This window comes from Hyaena hyaena, unplaced genomic scaffold, assembly GCF_003009895.1.
Source record: "Hyaena hyaena isolate Hyena2069 unplaced genomic scaffold, ASM300989v1 scaffold_273, whole genome shotgun sequence".
NCBI lineage: Eukaryota > Metazoa > Chordata > Mammalia > Carnivora > Hyaenidae > Hyaena > Hyaena hyaena.
In genome coordinates, this window is record NW_024080904.1 from 176,216 (window position 1) to 182,443 (window position 6,228).

A 6,228-nucleotide genomic window follows, 5' to 3' on the forward strand; every position below is an offset into this window, starting at 1 on the left:
ACCGCTTTTTGTAGGAATAGGCTACAGGGTAGATCAGGACTGACTTCCAATAGATCACAAGAGGGGTACCTTGCTGTTTCTGTAAGGAGTGCTGGCATATTCTTCAAAGGAACATTTGGATGTCTTCCAGACATCTTTCCATCCACTAGTCCCTTTTCATGGAATGCCTTTCCACCCAAGCTGCTCCAAGTACTCTACTGTGCTGTAAGAAAGTTGCCCGTATGTCCAAGCGCTATTAACCCCTCCAGTCTTCACACATTTATTGTATTTGTGGCATTTACCTAAACTCTAAGCTGTATGGAAATAAACGTGGGTGTGTGTCTCTCTTCCCTACCAAGAAGGGGACTGACAGTTGGCAGTGACTGTGGATTTTTCACACTTTGCCAATAGAAGGAAGACCTTGAATGCATATTGAAGGAAGGAGAAAATACTGCAAATCAATGACTAGCTAATTCCTTAGCTACCCTCCTTCACTTACCTGATGACCCCTTCCTTATTCTTCCTGGTGCAGTGCTGAGCATTGCCGGGGATATATCTAAGAACCTCTGAACTGGGAATCAGAACTCAACTTTGCCTAAAGAAGCTATGTGTCCTTGGGTGTGTCATTTTCCCTCTCTCTGCCTTACTTTTCCCAACTGCATAGAGAAGATTAAATCAACAACTAATCATTAAGCTCCCATTCGGACAGATGATGGGGTAGATTTAAACAACTCTATAGTAAACTAGTAGAACTGTGAGTGTACAAAGAGAAAAGATGCACCCTAGTTTTAATCTTTCCCCATTTACCCCAAGGCATAGGGCTTGGTTACACTGATTAGGCACTAAATAAACATCCAGAAGAAAATAGCTGATGGAAGCAAAATTGCAGTAAACAAAAACAAAATGGCGACACAGCCATTGTGCATGGACAACATCAGGCAACATTGTGTGATATGCGTGATCACATTTGGATTTCCTGCCTCCTGATACAAGCATGCTGCAAAAAAATATGTGTCAAGAGCTGGTGGCATTAAGTGGAGGCTGTGGTGGTCTCTTCAGAGAACACTTCTTAGAGGGCATGTTATATAACTCCCTAAAAGAATCAGGCTCCAGATAAAAGGGGAAGAGGGTGGTGTTTGAGAAATGGTGAGGGCAGCTCCGGGAAAGCACTGCAAGGCAGATGTGAACAGTGAATGTCTAATGGCAACATTGGCCACAGACTCCCAGCCTGACTTCAGAAGCCTCTCTGAATCTGTAATCCAAATGGGTGTCACCTGAAAAAAATCACCCTGCTTCTGTGACCAGAAACCCAAGCAGAAGTCTGTGGTTGGTCACATTCTATTTCATACATTGTTGGACATAGTCCAGCCCAACCTCTCATTTTCTCAGATGCACAGAAAGCAGGGAAGCACACATTGTGTTCACAGAGACTTCTTCCTGTGCCTTGCACTGGCCCAGAAATATTCTGTGTGCTTAAAAAGTTGTTCGGCACAATGGTCTGTTGGCACTCTCCCTTCTCCAAATATTATCAGACATCATATTATGAGCCAGGAACAAGGCTAGGCAGAAAACTACTCCCAGTGCAACCACTCGAGGAATCATTACTCTGGAAACACAGAGCCAGGAGCTTGGATACTCATGGTCTCGAGTGAAATAGTCACCATGAGGCCCTTGGAGTTAGTCAATGAAAGGCTTGAAGCCTTGTTACTAATTGCTGGCTTATGCATCCCTTCTGTGTATGTTTTCATGATGAATACAGTTATGATTATTTAATTTGTAATGGACCAGAAGGAGCTGATTTTACCGTGGCTGATAGCCAGGAGCTAAGGATGTTGAGGCAAGAATATCTCAAAATAAAGAGAGTAGCCAGGAATTTTCCTTTCCTCTTGCCAATATGGTATATGCTTCTTTTCCTATTGCAATGGGATAAATAACCTCACCTTATCACCCTGCTGGCTTTGGGGTTAAGCTACAGTGCCAAGGCTGTGGCAGGAATCATGGGAGCATAGAGTACACAGGGATGTTACAGATGGACTCATCTGGGTTGGACAGATAACATACCACTTGACACCCACCCATGGCAGCCCCTGCTAATCCGTCAAGCCATTTGTGTCTTAAAGCATCCCCTCAGCACTGCTGTCAATTAACCAGAGCTGACACTTAAGATAAATCTATTTTCTAACCTTTGAACCTAAGATCTTGGGAGGATGACTTCTCAGAGCAGTTAAGATCAGAATTTTCTGATATCGAAAATATTTCTCCACTCTCCATTTGAACTGCAAGTTTCCTAATGGTAGATGTTATTTCTTCTTTTGCCTTGGTATTTTTAAAAACGATTCAGTCAATACATGAATTGCATTTCTATTTAGCATCAATCCAGCCACTATGGGGTCCAGAACAGAAGGCCATACTCAGAAAGTTTCTAGTCTGCCACACCCAATTCACTGTGCATTGATGCCTTTTCTTAAGTGGTTGTCAATGCTGAAAAATGTCTCCTTTATTCCCTCTACTTGAAGCTCTGCTGAGAAGCCAAATTGTCCACCAGAATGCCAGGTCTGTGTTTACCTAGAACCATCTCTCTCCCCAAGGGACAACAACTCCCACCTCTTGTTTTCTTCTAACATTTTGTTAGGCATCTAAACTAGACCTCAGTTACTTGGGTCTCTGCCTATCGCCTCCACCAGACTGTGAGCACAAAGCTCTAAAACATGTTTTACTCATGTTGAATAAAGGGTGCCTAGGACAGGCAGGCTCCCAACAAATTTTAATTGGATTAAACCAAGTATCTAGAACCATCGACATTAAATATAAAATTGTAAAACTTAAAGCTGGAATGGACTTTACAGATCATGTGATCCAGGATGAGAATAAGTTTTATTTAAACCTAATCTCAATTATTTGTCAGTGGCTGCCAGGTGTACCATGTTAGCACAATCCAGGTGAAGTCCAAGGTCAGTAGGAAACAGTGTTGAGTTAGGGTTGTGATATCTGTCAGGAGGAGGAAAGGAGCAAGTACAGATGTATGTATCTACTGCCTTTGGAGGTCAAGTCTACCCCCTGCTAGTTAATTTTAAAGTCTGTGGAATGTAGTGGATGGTCTGGGTTTTGAGCTGGAGCACTGAATTGGAATGCTTTACTGTGAAGTGCTTGTATAATTTTATTTAAATATCTTACTCTCTTGGAGCTTTAGTTTCATTGCGTATGAGATAAGCATGGTGGTTCTCCCTCTCCGTACCTCGTACCGTAGATTCTTGTGATGGTTGAGGATATGGTCATGACAGCATTTTACAAACCATAAAACCACATACAAATATGTGATATTCCCATAGAGCTCTGACCTCAGTGACCATTCTGTAAGTAGAAATAGAGAATCCAATCCTAAAAAAATAATAAAAGATTGGCGATTACTGAAAGAAGGTAGGTGATATTCAAGCATGAATATTCAAGCATGCTCCTGATCGGAGACCATGACTCACCTACCTGGTGGGAGAAATGACCATGTTTGGCCATCATGTACCCAATAACCTGGGCAGTTGTCAGGAGCAGAGATCATTCAGGCAAGGAAATAACTGTTCTGTCACTGTCTTACTCACTGGTAAATAATTATGTCACTGGCTATTAACCTATGGCATTTGTACCAGGTGAAAGGTTCTGCATTCCCTGTCTTCCTCTGCTTTCCATTGCTGTGTCCTCACTTATGGTCTCCTTATGTTTCTTTTGTGCTATGGATATAGTCCGCCAAATGGGTTCCCCTTCTCTACTCTGATCCCTGTGAATCTAGCCTCTACAGAGCCAGCAGAGTGGTCCTTCAAAAATACAGTATGTAGCCTGCTATTCTTCAGCCCAAAAAGCTTCAAGAGCAACCCAGTACTTTCAAATACCGTCCAGAATCCTTAGAATACCAAATAGGCCTGTTATAAATGGACCTCAGCTTACTTCTCCACAATCTCCTCCAGCCATTCTCCTGATCATTGAATCTTCTAGAAAGAACGTTCAGATCACTTTTTTCTTAATTTTCTGAACTTCCCTGTCGCTGAGTCTTTGTTAACATTGTCATCTCTGTCTGAAAGTTCCATCCCTCCCCATATAATTGGAAAAATCCTACTAATTATTTAGGATGAAGTGGGAATGTCATGTCTAGTAAGACTCTGTTATTCATCCCCAGGCAGAATTAATCATGCCTACTTCCGTGCCATTCACATCATTTTGTGTACACTCTATGCAGATATTTCACTGAACTTTTCACTCCTTGCAATGTCCAATTATCAGTACATATGCACAATTGTGCACCCCACATTTTTGTTCTAGAAAATGCATTTGACATGTTTTGAATCATGCCCCTGATGCACGGTCATTTGTTCAGATGATTCTCTTTCCTGTGCAAACATGACTTTTTAAAGTGAGAGATTCCCACCCTTGTCATCTTGCTGTCAATGTCTACACACTAGCCTGTCTACTTATAAATCAGCTTATGCTGATACCTCTCTTGTGTAAAACTTTTTAAGCTTAGAATATGACCCAAACTGCCCGCCAGAGCATCAGGCACCAGGCCCTGCACAAGACTTCCAGCTCACCCATGGTCACCCTTACCTTCACACACCGAGTTCACTTTATTCCCCAGAGTCAATTTCTTCTCCTCTCAGGCCTTTGCTACTCTCCCTTCCTGGAAAGCTGTGCCCCAAACTTTCACAGAACCCAACAGACGTTGATCCAGCTCTGAATGCTAGGCTAGATATGGAATAAAAAGTTAATAAAAATCTAATTCACCCAGGCTCTGGAGAGATGGACAGGCAAGGAGAGAATATTTTTTTAATGATAGAGATTGGCTGGAAAGTGAGATTACTTATGAGTTTTTGGCTCTACTCACCCAACTCTGAGCTGGGGATTTAGCTTCAATTCTCCTTTCAGACACTGTGTCCTTGGGAAGGTGGCAGCTGACCGCCATGTCTCAACCAGTTCTATTTCCATTCACTTTCTGTCTCTTTTATTTTCCACAGATCACTTAGCATGCTCTGAAATTATCCTATTTATCTGTTCAATGTTTACACTAATCTCCTTCCACTGGAATTCAAGCACTGTGAGGGATGACATCGACTTTGTTTTGTTGGTTATTGTTTTCCCATGGACAGGAAGAGGGCACCCAGTCAACATGCATTTGTTAAATAAGGAAATGACTTCATCTGACGGCTTGGTCAGTGTCTGCTGAATGAATTATTTCATTATTACTTTTTAGGTGGCAGCCACTAACTTGTTTAAATTTTAAACCCAAGTTGTTTCCAGTAATCTAGGGATAAATTATTCAAGCTGTAGAATATCCAGAAAGGTTCCTGACGCTTCTGTTGGCCTTACCTCTGCTAAGTTGGCCCTTTAAGCAGAGAATACAAACAGAGCAGATAACTCAATCCAATCACAGTAATATCTTCTTAGCAGTTCTGGACAATAAATAAATAAACTGATTCTCTGGTTGATGCCAGGGTTGAACCTGCAGCCAGAAGTGAAGCTTGTGTAGTTCCCAAAGACTTTATTTTGTTTCCCTTTTCTTTTCTGTTTTCACCTATTTTCTCCCACCCTCCTACCACCCACACACATGTAAGTCCAGAGAGAATTAATCTCTCTAAATTTCTCATGAGCCAAACTAGCAACTCATTTTTGAGGACGGTAGGAGCAGGGGAGAATCAAGGCACTAGGTGAGTGCAGGTGAAAAAAAGTCAGTCATTTAAGAGTACCTGGCATCTGGCATACAGCCAGACTTCCTGCCATCTAAGATTTCTCTAGCCCCTATTCTTAATGCAGGGAGAAGATACAAACGGATTCATTCTTCTTCAAAAACAGAGAACAGGAAACCCAGAGAGACTAAGTCACTTGCCCAAGGTCACCCCACACTCCAGGTGGCCAAGTCCAGCTGTGAAGCCTAAAAGTATCCCTTCAATCAGCAGGTCTCCCTAAGGCTTTTCTAGCATTTGGCTACTTGCCTGTAATTTCCCTGGCTCTGAACAGGAGGAGAATTATGGAAGAAAAACAAAGTTAATAAAAATCAAACTCACTCAGACCCCGAAGGGATAGACAGACCAAAAGAGACTGTTTATTAGCGCATGAGAAGGCACAGGAAGAGGAACGTTTATTAGTTATTGGTTTACACATATCCAGGTCTTTCTCAGAGCTGCCCAAGGCTCTTTCTGACTTAATTTTTAAATTCTGAATTCTCACATGGGCCTTTGTGAGACAAGAAGTATTCAAAAGGCACAAGAA